We start from the raw sequence: 23,368 nt of genomic DNA, 5'->3' as shown, positions 1-23,368 counted from the left end.
GCATATTTAATATGTGAACATGTCTTCCCCAGGTGAGCTGGGACTTAATTAAAAAGAAAGTTCAACCCCTCATTCCTAATATTAGGATCAGAAGGAAGCTTATGCAGCGACTGTTTTCTTCCACAACCAGGAATAGCGCAATATCTTAATCTTCCTCGGCATGAAATTGTTCTTGACCAGCTAGCACGAGCCCTCCATGAGTCGGTGGGCGAGGCTACTGAACTACACGTGCTCATTATTCTGTAGAGGCGGTATTTCGTCGCGCACTGACGTCAGTATAAAGCACAGGACGGTTTGCTGAGCCTGGTGTTTTTAGCTCTGAAACTTACAGGATATTCTTATATTACCATGACCTTTTATATATCAAAATCTCAAGGGAAAGTTGATTCCTCAGTTCATCACCCCTTTAAAAAAGTTATTTTGTGATTTGCTAAAGATTACATTTAAAGGGACAGTTCACACCCAAAATAAAAATGTTGTCATCAATTGTTGTTCCAAAAGTTGTTCCAAACCTGTCTGAATTTCTTTCTTCGGCTGAACATAAAAGAAGATATTTTTAAAAATGTCTGCATTGACTTCCATAGTATGGGGGTCAATATTTTAGAAGTCAATAATCCATATTTTGGAGCCTCCCTAGTCCTAGCAGACTCTCGTACATTTCATTTAAACAGGTCTGGCCTCTTGACAGCGTTAACTTCTTTGATGGTAAATGGACTGCATTTATATAGCGCTTTTATCCAAAGCGCTTTACATTTTTGCCTCACATTCACCCATTCATACACCGACGGCGATGTCAGCCATATAAGGCGCCATCCAGCTCGTCGGGAGCAGCTGGGGTTAGGTGTCTTGCTCATGGACACTTCGACACTTGGTCAGGTGGAACCGGGGATCGAACCACCAACCTTTCGGTTTGTAGACAACCTACATGAACCACTGAGCCACTGCCGCCCTTTGAAGGCGGGTACTCTGTTGAAGTTTAAAACTATTCCCAGAGCAACTCTGGATCTGCCATAACCAATCGCTAATATTTAGTTGTGACTTGTATGTCACCTCAAACTAGCACACAACATCAACGTCATTGTTCTCAGCCACGCCCTCTTTTCGCTGATTTGACCGGTTAAAATTTGGCCGGAGAAAACCAGTGAATAAACCGCAAACCCAGACAACGTACTGAAGGAAAATGAAAATTGAGTGGAAGTATGCAGGAGGGCAGAGCCAGGTTGGTCAGTTTACTGTTTGGTTACCCACATTCTTCAAAATATCCTCTTTTGTATTCAGCAGAAGAAAGAAATGCATCAAAGGTTTGGAACAACTTGAGGATGAGTAAATGAGCAGTGTTGGGGGTTACATTACAGTTTAATGTTAAAATATTACTGATTACTAATTGACATATACCGATTAAAAAAAAAGTTATACTGTCCAATAATCAATATGATGTCAATATATTATGCATCCCTAGCTATCCATATATAGTTAAATAATTTATAATTATATGTAATTTTGAATACTTTACTTTGTAATATTAGTACGCTATAATTAATAAAGATATTAAAGGGTTGGTTGATTATGATTTCACTTTTTAACATAAGATAGTGTGTAATGTTGCTGTTTGAGCATAAATACCATCAGTAAAAGTTATGGGAAAATAACCTTGCACATTACATGCAAGCTTTTTTTATTGCATGTGTGGATTACCTCACAAATTGTCAAAAACATGCTATTTATGTTTCATTGTATAAAAATGTTCAATTGCCCTAGATCAATCAATCAATCAATCAATCAATCAACCAATCAACCGACCAATCGACCGACCGACCAATCAACCAACCAATCAATCAATCAATCAATCAATCAACCGACCAATCGACCGACCGACCAATCAATCAATCAATCAATCAATCAATCAATCAATCAATCAATCAATCAATCAATCAATCAATCAATCAATCAATCAATCAATCAATCAATCAATCAATCAATCGACCAATCAATCAACCAATCAATCAAGCAACTAATCAATCAATCAATCAATCAATCAATCAACCAACCGATCAACTGACCAATCGACCAATCGTTCAATCAATCAATCAATCAATCAACGTTATGACAATCAAAGCTCAAAGCAAAGAAATATCATTTATTGGACTGAGGGTTCACGGGTTCTTCGCTGGTTTGTGACATCCCTATCCCTAATATTGACTTAAACCCTGCCCCCAGGAACACACAACAAAGGGGGTGAGGCCATGTTGAGAGATGTTGAGATGTAGTAGAGCACATTTAGGAGTCTGTTTAAGCTGTCGCATCCATCTTTTATTGCAATACATAGCATGTCATAAAAGCAAGATGACAACATAAGTTATAACTGTAATTAAAGGAAGTGAATGTAAGATTGTGGCCAAAACTGGTACTGCAGGTGTATCCCCTCTCCCCCTCCCCCGTGACTCAAGGTTGCCAGATCCAGCAGGAACGTTTGTAGCTGCAGCTGTGGTAACTAGAGCAGATCTGGCGACCCGGATGCCCAAACATTACTGACTTCGTGATTGGTAGATAGGTGGAGGGTGGAGCTGCAGACCAAAACACAACATGACAACATCAACATCAATTGAGGGCTGCAACAGCAACTTTTAAATCACAATATCCTGGCCGGACTACTGTTCTTAGTGATATAAGTATTTAAAATTAACATGATTTCTTAATGTCTAGTGACATATCGGGGCCATTTTATGATTAATTGAAATATATTTCTGAAATACAGTTCCTTTAAACTAAACTATACATGCTCTATCTTCATGCAGAATATATTGTCTGGCTCTGTAGGCATCTTACAACTGTTCCCACATTAGCGAGTTATAGATTATAATGACAGAATATGCTAATCAACGACTTGCAGATATTTAACTCCACATCAGCTACATAAACTCATCAACTAACCATTCAGAAATGAATTTGTTGCAATCTGCTGCATTCTACATGTTGTCACTTCTTCTTGAGTCTGTCTATCATTGTCTGACACTGGTTTGAACATAAAAAGCTGAACAGTTTTTGACCTTTTCAATATGTGTGTGTCTGCTGAGGTAATCGGAGGTGCTAACAGGAGCTCTTGAAACTTTGCCCTTTTCATGAAAGGTGGGAGGAGCAGCTCATTTGCATTTAAAGGGACACAAAAATTGGCCTTCATAGTGTGACAATAATGTTATAAAAATGGCCGGTGGGGTATTTTGAGCTAAAACTTCACATACACACTTTGGAGACATAAGAGACTTATTCTACATCTTGTAAAAAGGTGCATTATTATTGTTTATCATTATTATTGGCAAACAAAGATGTAAAGACTTAAAACTGCATGTTGTTACTAGTGTTATATATATATATAACACTAGTAACAACACTAGTAACACTAGTAACACCCCGGTAGGGTGCGCGCGTGACTAGAGCGAGAGAGGAAATGCACGCCCATAAACACTCGCTCAGATGCAGATCCGCTCGTCCGTGAACACTTATGACGTGCCGCGCTACCGCTCCACTTTATTCCTATGGGTGATATCAATGCTTCAGCACAGCATTTTCGGAAGGCAGCGCTGCATTTTAACCGATTTCAACGCAGAAATGACAGGAAGCTTCACAACATTGCGGATTTCCACGGTCAATACTGTCACAGGACTTTACCAAATCATACCAAAGAAGTGTGTTTTTGACGGAGTGGTCCCAGTGATAAAGGTTCGGTCCTGCTTTGGAAGCAGCCGTTGAGTAAAACTGCTTCAAATGTCTATGCTGTTGGCTATCGTCGCGTGAGTAAACATCAGTAAACGACATGATCGCGTGCTTCGTCATTCAAATGCGCTAAAGTTTAACATTACTCCATTACTACTTGTTCTATATAATGTTACACTAGTCTGACGTGCAAAACCGTTTTGCTTGCTACTGCTAAGGTTTAGTCGCATACAATAGTCCATAAACCGAATCATGTCCTCATAAACTGCGAGTAAAGACACACAAATGTTGACAGGCCACTAAATACAGTACATACCACAGAGACGGATGTCCTGCTGTTGCTGTTTCTCCTGTTCAATTTATTTCAGCCTGATTCTGGATCACGTATTAGCTGAATCCGATCGATAGCATACATGGGTCGATAGCATACTTGGGTTTCTCCACGCTTGAGGATGCTTTGGGTGTGCTCGTCATTCTTTAGCTCCACCCACACGATACGCCTCCAGGTGCTCGTTTTTTCCCGGTACAGCCTATATTTCTTTCATAAATATAATAAAACTAAAGACTTTTCGGATATATGAAGGATGCAATACTACTCTATAGGTACTCAAGATTGACATGAGATTGACTGAAACTGAGTGTTTCACCCCCCTTTAAAGTTAATATGATTATTTAGTGTCTAACTGAAAAGTTTGTAATACACTTTAATTAAAAATTACCCTTAGTATTGTAAGAAAACACTAATTTTACCTGGCCAAAAACAGCTCTGTTTTCAACAAGCCATTTCAGTGCATATGACTTTAAATGATAATGAGCTTTGCTCACCCCGCCCCTCTGTTCTGTGGGGCAGGTTTGACACAAGTGAAGTGTTGCCCTTGACAAAAATGGCGACTGGAGTCTCTGAGGACACCGTATCAATTTGAACACGGAACTGAATGGTTGGTTAACTTAATATCAATTTGATCTATCTTTGTACTGACAGGGTAACGTTAGCGTAGTGAGATACGAATGCTATGGGTTTACTGATGTATATGTTAGTTCATTGACAGATTGATGTTACAGCTAATGGTCATGAAAAACGTGTTCTGTAAATGTAGGCTTGTCAGTGATGCGTAATGTTATCTTTGCAGTGTTATGTACAACTGTCAGGGCTGAAGCACTGACATTAGGTGGGTCACCACAGGAATGTTTCAACAGACACCGTTATTATAAACTATCTAAGTAACAAAAGTAAGCTTAATGTAGTGTTAACATATTGACTTTATCACCAGCGTACGCAGTTTGTAATAAAACAATAACCATAACGCGTTGTTCATTATAAACGTGGGATTATGAATTATATTGAGAACGTCATACATAGAAAGCATGCTGTATTTTAACTTACCCTGTAAACTTTATCCGCATTCATCGCGAGACGTGCACACATTTCAAACATTACACTCACTTTCTTTTGGAGGTGCAGCAGGAACACGTATAGTTGGTACCGAGCTTTTTTTCAGGATCAGCTTCTTAGCAAATCCTGCTTTATACTGACCATCGTTTATAAAGCAGTCTGAGACAAGATTTATGCGACGCAAACATGAAAGCATTGATGTTGATCGGGGTAATATTCCCAGATTTAGGAACATCAAAATGACTGCAGTGTTTGTTATTACACCCAAGAACAGAACCCCGCAATCGCTTAGACAACATTCTGCTTCAGCGTATCAACAATGGCAGACTATGATGAGCTCGCTCAGGGCGGGTCTGGGTTGAAACTGTTAGGGGTTACAGTTTTGACCCATAGACCAGATATGCGAAATGAAGAACAGGAGTCAGGATTTTCAATCATCGGAGAGAATTTTACTGAAGAATAGTTTGCAGTTTCATCAGTAGAGTCAGCTTCAGAGTCTCTCAGGGCGGTGTCAGGCCAGACTCTCCTCTACACAAAATTACCACACCAGTTATACCAATTTCAAGGGCATGATTTACATCATTACAAACACGTGGAATATTACTGATTGGCATAAAGTCTCAACAATGTGTCACACGAGAATAGATAGGAGATGTTGTTGTTGTTAATCAGGATGTATACATCAGACAATCCCAAGATTGGGGTAGTGTTGACTTCAGGGGAGTCCTAGAAAGACGCCAAGAGGTCTAGGGTGTGAGAAAAGCGGTCCACTCCAGTCGAAAGACCTGCACAGAACATGTAACACACACACACAAGACTCATAGGGCACATCTCTCCTCCAAGGTTAGCGCAGCAGTGAGCTTATCAACAGAACAAGATATCAACACCACATGACAAACGGATCTCCAGAAAGAAAGGATGACTAATATCATCTACTCATTCTATAAAGAAATATAAAGACAAAAATGTACTTCTATCAATGGGAAAAATCACACTATATAAATGGGAAGAAATCACAATTGGGAGACTCAAATCCTCCCACCCCTTCCTGTCCTGGGGTTACTAACAACAGGCAGGATTCACCTCTTGGAAGTTCTAACTTTCTCTCCAAGGCCCTGTTGGTCAGGACCCAGAGATAGAGGTCAGGCTATCTATGTCAGGGCACATAGATAGGGGTCAGACTGTCTTTGTCAGACCGTCTCTGGAAAGCAAATTAGACACCATACAGCAGACATAGAGTCAAAATCATATTAAATAATAGTTAAATGTATTAATGATCACATAAAATTGATTGTCAATAATTCATTATTTTGAAAGGATAATAACTGATTATTAAATTCATGAGGTTATTAAAAATCATTCAAAAGGATAAGATGCATATGTTGAAGATGCATATGATGAAGAGGCAAGGGTGTCGGCCCACTCCATCCTTCAAAACGCTGCTGTCAATCAACAGTCATGGGAGCGACCATGTTGCGTCACATGGTCGAACGGCTTGATGTGAGACAGGAGAAAACATAAAAGGAGATTTAAAAAAAAACACTGTATTGATTTTTATCATTATAGGAAGGTTGTGTACAGGCACTGCCAACACACATTTCCATGCAGTAAAGTGCATGTACCATTATATGACCCCTTTAACACTCCATTCCAGTCCATTCGTGAAATTTCCTCACTACTAAATATTCCACAGTCTGTTACATACTACTGTATTATAACAAAGTGGAAGCAATTGGGAACAACAGCAACTCAGCCACGAAGTGTGGGGTTGTTTTTCAAGGGTTGGTTTTGGCCCCTTAGCTCCAGTGAAAGGAATTCTTAATGCTTAGCATACCAAGACATATTTGACAATGTCATGCTCCCAACTTTGTGGGAACAGTTTGGGGATGGTCCCAAAGACATAGATGAGCGAGTTTGGTGTGGAGGAACTTGACTGGTCTGCACTGAGTCCTAACCTCAATAGAACACCTTTGGGATGAATTAGAGCGGAGACTGCGAGCTAGGCCTTCTCGTCCAACACCTCCGTCACCTCACAAATGTGCTTTAGAAGAATGGTCAGAAATGCCCATAAACACACTCCTAAGCTTTGTGGAAAGCCTTCCCAGAAGAGTTGAAGCTGTTAGCTATGGGCCAACTCCATTTTAAACCATACGAATTAAGAATGGGATGTCATTAAAGTTCATGTAAAGGTAGACATCCCGAAACTTTTTGCAATATCTTCAATTAAACTATATGGGCAAATAATTAAATATGAACATATTAATATACTTGTATATAAGTATAATTTTAATCCCTTTTACTGGGATTCTACTTCGTCTGTCACCGGTTATTTAATTATTAAACTTAATTGTCAAAATATAGTTTTAAATATATAGTTGATTTAGTATTTTATATTAATGACAATTAAAAAATATATTAACAGTAAATATAAGTTAAGTAATACATTATGTAAAAGTTTAGCTAGCAGGGCTTCTTGTCCCAATTTGGCCCTATAGATGGATGGATGGATGGATGGATGGATGGATGGATGGATGGATGGATGGATGGATGGATGGATGGATGGATGGATGGATGGATGGATGGATAGATAGATAGATAGATAGATAGATAGATAGATAGATAGATAGATAGATGGATGGATGGATGGATGGATGGATGGATGGATGGATGGATGGATGGATGGATGGATGGATGGATAGATAGATAGATAGATAGATAGATAGATAGATAGATAGATAGATAGATAGATAGATAGATAGATAGATAGATAGATAAAAAATATTGCCACATTTACAAACAGACAAATATTTACAAAATATGTCAACATGAGCACAATTCCATTTTATTTCTACAATATTTCCAACATCCACATCTATCATCCACAACAGGCAGTTTGTGTGTGTCTGTGTGTTTATGGGTGTGTGCCAAGTGGAAGCCGATAAAGCGACAGCTGTCAGAATGATGGAGTGTCTGTCAGACAAGATGTGAGTAGCGAATGAATTCAGTGCTGCTGCCTGCATCATTGATTCACATCTTTCAAGTCATTCAGAGACACATGCAGTCAAACGGAGACCCTCTTAGAACTCTCAGAATCAGTCTCTCATTTGCATAGAACACGTATCATGTTTAGCTACTGAGCCATGTCTTGTCATTTTAACTATTAATTTACTTTAAATTTTATTATTTACAAAGACAGTAACTGACAGCCAAGGGAAGAGGCGGCTTACCAATACAAATTGTACCTGGCCCCCTGAATTTCAGCAATAGCCCTATATATATATATATATATATATATATATATATATATATATATATATATATATATATATATATATATATATATATATATATATATATATATATATATATATATATATTTATTTATTTATTTATTTATTTATTTATTTATTTTTCAAGTACTAAAGCTTAAGTATAGCTATTGAGAACTACAGAATGATTCCACCCATTGATATTAATGTCGTTTCACAGAAAGCCACACAATCTATTCTGTTTATTGGTATTGGTTACACTAAAAGACCCAATTCAGGAATAAGTAGATTAACTTTGAACATAAATTTAATTTGGCCTTGAAATAAGTATTAATGTTTTGTTGTTTATCTTACACACCTAAAGGCAAAACATGGTTAAACCTGTTTCTAGTAAATTAGTCATTAGCTCCTGATATAGTTAGTCCTTATCTAAATGCTGACAAATCTTTATAGTTCAATATAAGATCTCTGGTGCCACCTAATGGAAAATTGACAAAGGACTGTGCACGTCAACAATCAACAAGAGTGCTCTTTTATTGTCTACCCCTGTCCGTATTCTGTTTCCATAATATCTGGAGAGTTAATGTCATAGATACAGTAGTGTCAAAAAATACAGTATTAGCCTATAGTAGTAACTAAGACATTTAGCTGAATTTTTAAGAATAGACTGAATAGCGGTGCCCGATAATAGTTTTGTTTTAAAAACCAACATTGAGAGAAGATGGTTGGAAAAAATACAAATTAATGAGAGAGAAAAAAGAAAATGAAAAATGATAACATAATTAGTCTTAGCCTATATATTGTATCAATCTTTTTGATATATATAACGAGAGAAATGTATCAAAATTATATAGACCAACCTCCACACACCTGCAAACTACACATCTATATCTGCCAAAAAATATTCATTATGATCGGCTACTACTCATGAATAGATTCATCTTAATTTTTTTGTCTTGAATTACTGTTGCAAATTTAACAATTAGGCTAGCTTTAACAGATAAATGCATAACACTCATTCAGACGCATTCACTTTTCATCATGCGTGATTTGCTTCACTTTTAACCACTAGGTGTCACACTACAACATTTAACGCAGAATATCAACTGGAAGGAAAAGGCTGAAGGGGGCGCGCTGCGCGATGCCAGGTGAAGAGTTCAGTGCGCGCCTCCGAGTGTGATGATGCGCGACCTCACATCAAACTATAATTCAATTTGCCACGAGGTAGTAAATGCATCGCTCTCGACATGTAGTATTGCGATCGTCTAAATAAGGTCCTTAAAGTGAGGCGTGCCAATAAACAAATGCTCCGGACTATTACAAACACTTAACCTTATGAACGGAATATGTTTGCCCTCATTAAGTTCACTGTTTCACACCGCTCGCAGACATTGCTGATACGAATATCTAATGGGAATATGCCGTTTATGTATTGGAGTACTATCCTTTTAAGATGATGCCATGATTGGAAAAAAAGAGAAAAGTGACAGGTTGTGTTCGACTAACTCCAGTGCAATGGAGAAGAGGTAACTTCTCATATGGAGTGTGAAAACACATGGGGTGTTTCAAAATTGTAGTTATTATAGCTAGATCTACATAATATGAATAGATTTATCTTAAAATGTATCTATAGCGAAGAAATTCTTAACACTCTTTCAAACGCGTTCACTTTTCACCATGCATGATTTTCTTACATTTAACCAGTCAATAAGCTTTTCTTGCTGGTCAATTGTAGGAAGAGGGACCTTCTTACACTGTACATTTTTTGTTGGTTTAACTTAAAAAAGTAAGTAACCCGGTTGCCTTAAAATTTTGAGTTTATTTAAAAAAAAAAAGTGAGTTAATACAATGAAGGAAATTTGTTTAATAAATAGAAACTCAAAATATTTTAGTACCTAAAAAAATGGATAAATCATGAAAATAGCACAATTTGGCATGTTTCACTGCAGAAATAAAACACAATTAACCAAATGCTTACAAAATCTTTTAATAATATTTTAATAAAGATCGTCGAATCTCAAAAAAAAAAAAAATTATTGTATTAACTCAACATTTTAATTTCAATGAACTCAAAATTTTAAGGCAACCAGGTAACTTTTTTTTCTAAATCATTTTTTACAGTGTAGAGATCATTTTATTGCACATAAATCTGTGCAGTGCGCAGTATTAATATTTTCAGTTCAGTTTCCCAGAATGGAAAGAATGTACATTTTAAATGCATAAATCTGCTAATTGACATTTTGCTTACTTTTTTAGTAGCATAAAGATGTCTTCAACTCTATAGATATTAACCCTACAAAACAGAAATATCGATTTTATGAAGTCTTTAACACAAACCAGGCAAAGTTTTATATTTGAATTTTTATGTGACAGTGATATTTTAGGAAATATTTTGCAAATTTTTCCATGTAGGACAACAAAGGGTGAAATCTTTTTCATTTTCGGAATTGAATTTCTTATGCAAACCACATAAAACACACACATCTGCGTTTTATATGCATTTGGAATTGCCAATCTGCACATTGTTTGATACTCAAGCTGTATGAAAACAGACCTACAAGTGCTCATAAGTCCTGTTAATTGCTATAATTATGAAGTGATGACACTCTGATTAAATTACCGCAGCACCAGCTGCTCTGAAGCAGTCACGTGAGAAGTTGGCTGGGCATGTGTGTTTGTGTGTTCTCTGCAATGACTGTAACCTTGACCTGCTTTCATGAAGTTCATGATGTCATTTCCCCAAGACATCATTTATGTGTATACAGAAAACCAAGAAACTAGGATGCATGTTCACACAGGCACATGCACGTCAACACACTTGCCGGATTCTTCCTCTCAAGCAGATAACAGAAGTTGACTGAAAATAATGCACACATGACTTTCGTCAGACTGACAGAGAGGGTCATATACCTTTGCCCTACATGGAACACAGAGAAAAAATGGTTTATCAGCCATATTTTCAAAATGATACACAGACACGCATACAGACACAAAGACAAAGGTGTGAGGGCTGATAAAAGCAGTGTGCTGGTCAGTCTCTAGACAGCTTCTTCCGTTGAACGCACAGGCTTCCTGCCGTGATAACCTCGTTCTGCGGCCCACAAACTCTTCCCTTTCACACTCTAAATGAACATATGGAGAGCACTAATCAGGAGAATAAACCATGTTGGCTTGAGATAACTTGTAGTTAAAATACTATCTGTCCCAATCAGAACGTCCCTATTAGTTTCCGACCATCTGGTTTTTTATGTTTACACATAAAACAGACCAGTTGTTAAGATTAATTTTCTTTTTTATGCTTAATTCTTCCTACTTATTTCTCAGTCCTTTGTTGTATCCATAAAGTACTTGACTTTTGATTTGACTTGTTTCTTAATGATATGCACCGTGAAGATATTTGAGCTGGGCCAACATTTGTGCTGTGTGTCTGAGGATCGATGAGTGGTCTTAAGTTTATCTGATTTTCCACTGGCCGGACGGGGGACAGGTCGATGTTAAGCTGCCTGTGTCAAGTTGACCTTTTCAGGGCATCGGCGACCGGCCGTCCCCTGGGCACCCCTCCCGTTCCTGTGTCACACTCTGAGTGACACCGGTCCGTTCGGCTCAAACACAAAGTCCGGCCGGACGTCTATATTGCACTGTCGCGGCAGTGACAGAGATTGGCTGCAGTATTTGTGAGCTGTCCTTTGCCACTGACACTTTGCCGATGAATGCAGGCTAATTTATGCGGCCAAATCTCCTCTGTGCAAAAATGAAAGCTAATTGAGTCATTACCTGCTAATTCAAGGCAGGATTGCTTGTGTAAATTGGCTTACTTTGTAAAGCCATGTCCCAATAATCTCTCTATCTTGTCTCCCTCTCTCTCACTCTCTCTTTTTGCAGCCTAACCTACAGGTTTTTAGACTCACTGGTATAACTTTTCTCCATTTTCTGTTTATACATTTTATTATTATTTCGTTTTCTTACTGTAACTCATTTATTGCATTTATTGTAAGTGCATGCCAAAGTTCGCATGTCTATAACTGTTTAAACAGTAAAATACCTTTTCATTCCTTTTGCTATGTGGTTGAGTTATTGTGCTAGTTGCAATTATGATGTTAAATGTTCATTTCAGTTCATTTTAGTTCTATTGCTGGAGGCTTTTCCTTGGATTACTTATCATACTGCTTATCAGTATGCTTCTGATACAGAAAGAGCAATCAAAATAACAGGAAACTTAGTCTAAAATGATATCTAAGAAAATAAACATTTATCAAACCAATTCATATACTTTTGGGACGGAAAACATCATCTGCTCATTCCACAGTCCAACAAAATAATTAATTATTCACAGGCTAATGTCTGCAGCACTGCATCATCCATTATGAATCTCAATGGTTTGTTTATGAATCGATGTGGACTTTTCCGGAAGGACAGTCACACTGTCATCATCAAGATTAATTAAGATGTTTCCTGCATAGCTAATGAATCCAAAGCCATCACCATGACAACTGTTGATCACCTCAAACTCGATGTGTGTGTGTGTGTGTGGAGATAGTAATGTTGGCAATAAACAGCTCTAACTGCATTTTTCAGACGGTTGTGGTTTCCAGTGGAATTGAATGTAATGATCTTTCCTCCTCCGTGAGCCTTGCCGAAATAAAACTGTCCATTTCTCTTCCTCTGTGGTTTCTTATGGGAATAAACACAGTAATTTGTCTTTCTTTTGTGGTTTTAGTGGAGTAAATGTGAAACTAACATCTGACACCCACTCTGACCCCACTGCCGCATAGGTAGTGAAAGGCCCCGACACTAAAACACTTTTGTTTGTCATTAATCAGTGATTGGATTTTAAAGCTTACAAAATAAAAAACTTTCTTGCTTTCATACGATGTCCAAATATATAGTATTTGAACATGCTGTATATAATATTGTACACCTAAAGCACAGTAAGCCACAAAATAACAACATTTTGGGGCATATTTTAAATATTACAATAAGAAATGTACTTTAATTTCATGGTTTGATTTCTTCAGTAATATATATTTAATAAGATATATTTGACCATGTATATAACTTTAGTGGTCTTCACTCGTTTGTCTTTAAATGTATAGACCGAACGAAGCTGTAGTTACAATTATATTGATTTGTATATATACAAAATGGTTTATCAAAAAGTGACAGTAAGACAGTAAGTTACATTTTTTATTCATCATGAAAAAAATGATGAGACTTTCCAAAAAAAGCAACTAAACTTTTTTCAACATTGATAATAATCAGAGATGTTTCTTGAACATCTACATTTCTGAAGGATATGTGGCACTGAAGACTGAACAACCTGGTCTCACAGAATTCTGTGAAATCAACACGGAGCCTTAACTCAAAAATCCTTTGTAGTTTCACGGAATCGCCGAAAATTCTGTGATGGATTCACGGAAGTGATACCTATGTATGTCAATGACAGGCAGCATCCGTTGTCCACACATGGATTCCCAACACGTTTAATTATTTGCATTTGTAAAAGTAGACATGATTTTATGAATATTTATAGCCTACCTTTATATTTCGGAGCAACTAACTCCACTCCTACCCACTTATCAACAATATAAAACACATAACAGGCAAATAAATGTACAGTCACAGTTATTTATTGCAAAAACGGACCAGAAACAGTATAGAAGTATTAACTCATGTTGTATTCCAAGTCTTCTGAAGTCATACGATAACTTCATGTGAAGAAAAGAGTTGATCTTAATGTTTCAGTCGTTGAAATGATGATCTTTGTGAACGGAACACGCATGCACTTGTTAATATCATAGACAGTAAAAGAAATGGACAGAGCGATCCCATTGACTTCAACGGCAGAAAATGAGGCCAATCAGAGGCACTCACTTCCTGATGGCTGAGCTAACTGCGCAGGCTCAGACTGAGCTTGACGATGTAGATGTGATGTAAGCAACCTGTCTGACAGCTGTAGGTCTTCTAGTTGTGGAAAGTAAAATCTGAATCACGTTGTTTAAATATTTTCTCCCGTTGCTTTTAGCTCACTATCGGCTTCTCCCCATTCTTCCCCCTTGACTTTATCGGACTTTATGTCTCCACGTCCCCCCGGCTTGGTTAGCAATGCCCGCCCCTATGGGTGGAACGCTTTCCGAGTGCTAGATTACCCCCTTGGTTAATATTCTGCTTCAAATGATACGCAAAAGTTTAGAATGACGCGATCGGTCACGAGACACACAAGAGCCAATGGCATTTTAAAATCAAAGCTGACGTAATGACGCAATTGGTCACGAGACACACAACAGCCAATGCTGTCAAAGCTTCCGGCGGCAATGTTTGATTGAAATGTATTAATATTCGGCGGATGGACTCGAGTTACTGATCGCTTTTGGGGATTTTCTTCACAGAAATCAATCGTTTGATTTACATAATTTTACAATGTATTTATTTAATAATAAATAAGCCCAAACCCTGAAAAAAAAACCCACATAATAATCCCCCCTCCACCAAACTTTACACTTGGCACAATGCAGTCAGGGAAGTACCGTTCTCCTGGTAACCGCTAAACCAAGACTCTTCTATCGGATTGCCAGACAGAGAAATGTGAATCTTCACTCCAGAGATCACAACTCAACTGCTCCAGTGGTGGGTTCATTGCACTTGGGGATGTAAGGCTTGGATGCAGCTGCTTGGCCATGGAAACCCATTCCATGAAGCTCTCTGTACACTTGAGTTCTTGAGCAAATCTAAAGGCCTCACAAAGTTTGGAGGCCTGTAGCTATTGACTCTGCAGAAAGTTGGCGACTTCTGCGCACTGTGCACTTCAGCATTCACTGACCCCGCTCTTATTTTCACGCTGCCTACCAGGTTGTGTTGTGATGCTGTTGTTTCCAATACTTTCCCCTTTGTTATATCACCACTAACAGTTGACCATGGACTATTTAGTAGTGAGGACATTTCACAAATGGACTTATTGCACAGGTGACAACCTATCACACTCCTGAGAGCGACCCATTGTTTCAATGTTTGTCGAAACAGTCTGCTTGATCGTATACATCTGTGACCATGGATAGCGATTAAAACACCTGAATTCAATGATTTTGAGGGGTGCCACAATAAGAAAAATGTTGGTTTAGAGAAGAAGAAAAAACATTTCAAGCACTGATTGTCCCTTTAAATTATATGGTTACCAGAAAACGACTGCATCCTGTGTGAACCCTAATCACCTGCTCCTGATGGAGATGAACTGGTGTGGCAGTGACCTGGTTTGCCTGGTTGCATCCTGGTGACTTATTTTAAGCCAAGGTTAAAAATGTCCCAGTAACGCCACTGAGATATTGGGTCATGTTTTTTGTAGAGCTCTATAGGGACAGAATGAAAAAAATATCTTGTGCATTCCAAAATATGTTCACACATGTGACCTTGTATATGATTCATTTTTGTAGTGCTATTTTAATTTTATTTTCAAATGTACTAGAAAAAATATTTGAAATAAATACTAGTTATACTCTTACAGTTTAGAAGTAGACAGTTGATAATGATTAAGTGTGAGAGAAAGTCTCACCCTTATTCATCAAGACTGGACTAGTAACTTACGATACAGTTGGTTTGAATGTAATTTGCAGCCAGCCTCATAAAGTTCCCCCATATGTCATTCCACTCTAGCATAATTCTACATTAGTGGAGTACTTTAAAATTTCCTGAAGCTTAGTATGATGTAATATATCATATTATGTTGAAGAATTTAACATTCACATATTGATTGATTAATGAAATATTTCAATCATTGCTTGGCTAATATGACTGTTGTGACATGTGCGATATGATGATTGTAATTTGAGATACCCTCTTGGCCTTGGAACCATCTAATGTCAAATAAATCCCTGGTTAAGTAGTTGGAATGTCCTTTGTCTGAGATAAATGGGCTTATTGAACTTACATTGTATGAAATATAAGAGACCAAATTGGAAGAGAGAGAAAAACAGTGGCAGACTAGTGATCAAATCATAGCTTAATAAAGGAGGCAAAAGCTTGCTGATCTGACAGAGTCACACTATTCAAATTGACAGCATTTCTCTCAGTTTAAATGTCCGGCACTTTTTGGGCAAAAAAAGATGAGGAAAAGATATTAAACTATTGCAGGAACTATTTTGCATACTCAACATCTGTGCTTCTGACAAGTCTAGATGGGATTTAAACTTTTTATAACTGTGCCAATGTTTTTCTTTATCCCGGAACACATCCATTCTTACCAGTTAAAAACACGTCGGAAGAAGAGAGACTGGAGGAGAGACAAATAAAAAAGATATAATTTCAGTCTTGCAGTACCAAAAGTGACTGATTAATAAGCAGTGAAAAAAACTTTTCTTTATGAACATAGAACAGAATAGGCCTATTTTGAAATGCATTTTCTAATAATATCTTAAACTCGGACCAGACTTTATATTATTAGTCACAAACAGTCACAAAATACTTCAAAATTGTTAAATGTTTGATTTGTTTTACATAAAGGCATACTTGTGTCTTGAATCATGATGAGGTTCCTATAGGTTAAAGGACTCCCGCCTTTGAAATGTTTAGTCACTACAATCAAAAGACATTTTGTGTGTGTTTTCTCTGCGTAATATTTCCTGTTGAACAAGATGGTTGTTAGCTAATCAGCTAATTAGAACCCCTGGGTTTAATTAGGGCATTAGAGCACATATACACTCACAAGCACACATTTAGACCATCAACATCTCGCTGCTCTGTCAGAGTGCTTGTTAATTACTTCAGTGTTCATTAGTGACAGAGCCCCAGGCCTTAATTAGGGAACTGGATACAAGAGGCATAAACAAGAAGTATGGTTGTGATTACGCACACGCACACACACACACACACACGCACACGCACACCCACTCGCACACATTTGTTTTTGTGACATATGGGGACAGTCCATAGGTGTAATGGTTTTTATACTGTACAAACCGTATCTTCTATCCCCTAAAACTGCACCTGCCCCTAAACCTACCCATCACAGGAAACATTCTACATTTTTAATTTCTAAAAAAAACATCCTGTATGATTTATACGCATTTTGAAAAGTGGGTACATGGCCAATATCCTCATATTTCACCCTCTCCTAATACATACCCATGTCATTATACACATTTGTGTCCTCATATGTCACAAAAATATGCACGCAAACACACACACACACACACACACACACACACACACACACACACACACACACACACACACACACACACACACACACACACACACACACACACACACACACACACACACACACACACACACACACACACACAAAATAGTAATTACACTTTAATAAATATATACAAATTGTAATAACTAAAAATTGTTGCTTTTTACATGATTTTATTTTTCAATAATTACCTGATTCTGTATAAATGTACATTTCTGCATTTTGCTGATTCTTACACACTTAAAAAGTGACTTACATTGCAAAGTATATTTTATCAGTTCATGCATTCCCTGGGAATCAAATCAATGACCTTGGCATTGCTGCCATTATACCATTTGAGCTTTGAATGCTGTAAATTAAGAATACATCCTGGCACAACCTAACAGAATAGATCATAAAGGAAAGATGGGTTTTACAAATAAGGGTGAATTAAAATAATCCTTATTTTGTGAGTACATTGTTGTTTTTCTCTTGGTTTTTATTCCTTTTCTTTAGGTTCTGTTAATCATAGCTGGGAATGTGCTTCTGTTCACATGTATGCAAGCAAGCATCTGTGCTCGCAATGAGGCCTTTATATGAAGGATGGTCCGCAGAGGAGCTGGACAGGTGGGTTCTGTTTGTGGGAGGTTGGCTGAGTTAGAGTTTAGAGTCCTGGTTCGTGTGTGTGTGTGTGTGTGTGTGTGTGTGTGTGTGTGTGTGTGTGTGTGTGTGTGTGTGTGTGTGTGTGTGTGTGTGTGTGTGTGTGTGTGTGTGTGTGTGTGTGTGTGTGTGTGTGTGTGTATGTGTGTGGAGCTTAGAATTCAAAGCCCAGCGATAAATCATTCAGAACCTCCCTCTGTAATCACACACACTCAAGAGTTATGATGTATGAGCCATGTCAGAATCAGAGGCCCCATGACACACACACTTCACAAAGAACACAGGCGAACACACACACACTCACACATGGTGTAAGAAGCAAGTGAATCCGCTATGGTGTTTGGGTCTCAACAGGCTTCAAGCTCATCCTCTGTCTCTCTCTCTCTCATCTGTGCCATTTTACTGTCTATGTCTCATTCTTTCTCTCCTCCTCCAAAACTTTCCTCTCCTCTCAGACAAATATAAAAACACCACAATCAGTGTCTTTCTTATATATATGCAATACAGATATAATTGCTTTTGCAAGCTATAGAAACAGACATTCTAATATACAGAAAATGGAAATTAAAATTAAGAATCACGGTTAAAAGAATTAGTCTCCCACAGCTTTAAGTTTTGTCTCAGATGAAGATAAGGTTGCTTCCCTGAAACGTAAACTGTAAAAAAAATATTTAAAAAATAAGTTACCTGGTTGCCTTAAAATTTTGAGTTCATTGAAATTAAAAATTTGATTTAATACAATTTTGAGAATCGATAACCTTTATTTAAATATTATTAAAAGATTTTGAAAGCATATTGGGTAATTGTGTGTGTTTTATTTGTGATGACGCAGTGAAACCAAATTGTGCTATTTTCATAATTTATCCATTTATCCATTATCACATAATTTTATGTGAGTTTTTAATCAATAAACTCAAAAATGAAAGGCAACCAGGTTACTTACTTTTTTTTAAGTTAAACCACACTGTAAAAAAATGTTGGTTTTTGTTGGTTTAACTTTAAAAAGTAAGTAACCTGGTTGCCTTAAAATGTTGTGTTTATTGAACTTAAAAATTTGAGTTGATACAATGAGGGAAATTTGTTCAATAAATAGAAACTCAAAATATTTTTGTATCTGAACCACATAAAAAATGTGATAAGTCTGCGTCTGCGTCATCAGAACCCCCCCCCCCCCACACACACACAAAATTACCCAATATGCTTACAAAATTTTTTAATAATATTTTAATAAAGGTTGTCGAATCTCCAAAAATGTTCATTGTATTAACTCAAAATTTTAATTTCAATAAACTTAAAATTTTAAGACAACCAGGTAACTTTTTTTTCAAAATATTTTTTTTACAGTGCAATAAAAAATATTTACAGTGTAATAACTTTTTCAAATTCTTATAGGTATGCTGCTGAAAAGAAAAACTAATCTGCTTGCTCATTTTATGTGCTCTCTTGGCTGGTTTCAGGCACTTTTCACCTGCCAAGGCTTGGAAAGTTAGTGACTGTCCAGATAAACCAACTTGACCAGGCTGGGAAACCTAAGAGCAACAAACCAGGCTGATTTCAGCATGGGGTTTTCAACACTAAAGTATGATTTCTGTTACAAAGTACACTCAAAAAAATGATATGTTTGATTTCCTTAATTTTTTTATGTCAACAGGTTCCACGTAATTTGGTTATGTTGAATTTAATTAACATTGTTTATTTCGGTAAACGTAATTTTTTTACGTAAAAGTTAATTCAATGCCATTTTGTTAAATCAGGTTTACATTCTTCATTTTGTCCAAAACTATTACGTTTAATTACTCTGAAATGAATATAAAAAAAACAAAACAAGTAATCCAGTTTAATTGATTATTTTTATTTAGTGAAATGCTATTTTTTACAACATTTACAAAACCTTTTACATTACAAGATTGTATTGGCTAGATGGTTTTGTACATCCATGGCATGCCAAAGTAGTTGTTTTTTTTATTTATTAAAACAGCTTTAATTGTTATTAGCAGATCCTTACCCCAAGCACATGCTCTACTCTTCACCACAATGACAGCGTCCAAAAACACTAACATAACACACAATAAAACAATATAATTTTTTAATATATATTTCTTTTTATTAAACATTTTAATTACAAACAAAAACATATATAAAACAAAAACACAGCACAGGAAATAATTTAACATATCTATGAACATGTGGATAATTTACATACAGCATTTCATCATATGATTGTACCTACATTTTTATCCAGTTTCTGTTTATGACCGTTTAATCTTTATAGACACTTTAAAATATTCTCCCATTTTTTAAACAGGTGCAATTTACCATTGAAATAATACCTCAATCTTTCTAGAGTTACAACTGCGGATATCATAGATTTCCACATCTGAGTAGAAGGGGCATCACTACCAACCCATTTGACCATTATAGCCTTTCGAGCCAACTTTAGGAGAAACTGAACAATCTCTTTGTGAGCTCTCAGAGGGTCAGGTATAAGCCCCAGTAGGCACATGAGTGGGCTGAGTCATAACACACATTTTTAAATAACAAAACATTAAACATTAAATAGTCTCTCCATTTTCTCATCTCGTAAGAAATGCATTAAATAGCACTTTATTTAAACATTTACTCTCCAAATTTAGCCCATTTGCAAAGCATGATATTCAACTAAGTAAAAATAAACTCTTAGTTTAACCCTAACCTCAGTTCTTGGACCTCTTCTCAATAACCACATCTTTGCACTGTCTTCTGTTCTCTGCTCAGATCAACTTCAAGACATTGGGGCTTTACAGGAAAGTCACGGGCTGCGCACCCTCCTACCTCCACTCTCTCTTTATGAGTTTATGTGCCCTCAAGGAGCATCCGGTCTACACGTGAGTGGTGACTTTGTATTAATAGCACTTCTTGTGCTTATTGCCTCTTTATATAAATAATTTATTGTATTCCTCAATTGTAAGTAGATCATTGTAAGTGGATAAACGCATCTGCCAAATGAATAAATGTAAATGAATGGTGTTGAATAAGAAAAATATGTTAAATATATAAAGGTTAGTGTGTCAAAAGAAGCACAAGGCAGACATGTTGACTCATCAGATGAAGAGAGAATGTATCTATTGGGACAGGTGAAAGTTCTTGGTCAGCAGTTTCCATTGTAATGCCTTGGAGAGGAGGAAAGTCTGACATGATGAATAATTTAAGATTCATGCTGAACGCTGGACACCCAGCCACCCACACACACACACACGCGCACGCACGCACGCACACACACACACAGGTTTGTTTTACTATATTAGTGAGGACATTACATAGACTTCCATTGATTTTATATCAGGTTAATGATACTTTCTATCTCCTAACCCAACCCCTATCCCTAAACCTACTCATCACAGAAACATGTGCAAAAATAGATTGAAATAAAAACTTGATGTGGCCGATTTATAAGCCTTTTAAACTAGTGAGGACCAGTCAAATGTCCTCACTAGTGAGTTGTTTTCATGTTTTACTATTATTAGTGAGGACATTTGTGCCCTCACAAGTATTGGTAAACAAGGAACACACACAGACACACACACACACACACACACACACACACACACACACACACACACACACACACACACACACACACACACACACACACACACACACACACACACACACACACACGCACAAACGCACAAACGCACACACGCACACTAAAGGACAGAAGTGTATATTTGCTGACAACCAGAAAACTATAGCACACTCTGGGAGTGCACACTAGCTACTTTCACACTATAGTAGCTATACCTTCCCTTCCCAGGCATGCATGTGACTTGTATCCTTTAAAATCATTTTAATATAAGATGGTTAATGATTAATGATATGGCTGGAGGATGAGAGACTAAAAAAATGCTGGCTCACTAGGTCTCTGAATAAAAAAAGGCTGATTTTACTTATTTTTGCAAGCAGGGAAGATATTTTCTTTGCTGCAAATAATACTTACAATCCAGTGCAGTTTAGTGGTTGATTTAAACAATAAATAAACATGCTCTCTGACAAAATGATTCATTTATGAATGTAACCGAAGGAGCATAGGCACCTATTGTAATCTGTAGTCTTCTTCTTCGTTTTCCGCTCTGGAAGTCCATGAGAACCAATAGAATCATTTGCAAGAAAGTTATGCAATTTGACACACAGATAGAGGATAGTCTGAACATGAAACAGTGATTTTCGTGAGTTGGTTTGTCAAACGGATTTGGAAAAACGAGAAAATGAATTTGATGAAGAGCACGCCAAAATGGATGTGAGGCTATATCTCTGCAGTGCTTTAGTGTATTCAGACCAAACTTGGTGTGTGTTATGACAACCATGACTTGAAGGTATCTGTACCGTTTCTTCACAGTTCCATCAAATGGTCAGGAGATAAGAAACACTTTTTGCTTCTAACTATAGAACAATGAGGCCAAAAACTGGTCTCTGTAGATCCAGTGCAGCATGCCATGTCGAATACCTTTCCCCATATCGGCCATTTTGAATTTTGTCATAAAAAGCTGTATTTTACAAACACATCGACGAATGGTTATGAAACTCGGTTTGTGCCATCAGCACCATGCCCTAAAGCTACTTAAAAACTTTAGAGACAGTGTCACCTTGTGATCAAAAGTTTTGCCTTCTATTGAAATTCCTTGGACATAGAGACCATTTTTTTCATACAGGGCTCGAATTGTGCATATTGCACATAATTTTACTAATTCTTTTTACTAATTTTGTGCTTACACTTAAAGTGTGTGCACATAATTCCGCCTCTCATTACTACATTGAGTTATTTTTTGCTTATTGCTATTAAACTGTCAAATACACACAAAATAATGCCAAAATGGCAGTCTTGACAAGTATTCGCATAAACACAGTCAGTTATGTTTTAAAAGAACGTAAACAGTTGAGAAAGAAAATGCACAGTATAATGGATCAGTGTGTCGTGTCTTAAAGTGACAGCAGCTTAATATTCCTGCTGCCAAATTATGAGAAAATATTTAAAATATCTATATGGCATTTTCCCCATTATATCAATGTCAAAAATGTGGGTAACTCCTGTTTATAACTGTTTATAACTCCTTCTTGACCGTTTTTCAGATTTTCACCAAACTTGAGTCTTCAAACCATGCTGAGAAAAAGTTTATGGATTTAACTAAA

General features: G+C 37.0%; 1 long non-coding RNA gene across 1 annotated transcript; it reads left to right on the top strand.

Annotated features, from left to right (window-relative positions):
- Positions 1-18,057: 18,057 nt before the first annotated feature.
- On the top strand, positions 18,058-21,067 carry LOC137048454 (uncharacterized). The gene is made up of 3 exons (XR_010899409.1): positions 18,058-18,169; positions 19,660-19,781; positions 20,957-21,067. It is a non-coding gene; the product is annotated as an uncharacterized lncRNA (long non-coding RNA).
- The last annotated feature ends 2,301 nt before the right edge of the window (positions 21,068-23,368 follow it).

The sequence above is a fragment of the Pseudorasbora parva genome, chromosome 19 (genome assembly GCF_024679245.1).
Source record: "Pseudorasbora parva isolate DD20220531a chromosome 19, ASM2467924v1, whole genome shotgun sequence".
Lineage (NCBI taxonomy): Eukaryota > Metazoa > Chordata > Actinopteri > Cypriniformes > Gobionidae > Pseudorasbora > Pseudorasbora parva.
Note: the sequence above shows the minus strand (reverse complement) of the source record. Positions and strands in the feature narration are given on the sequence as shown.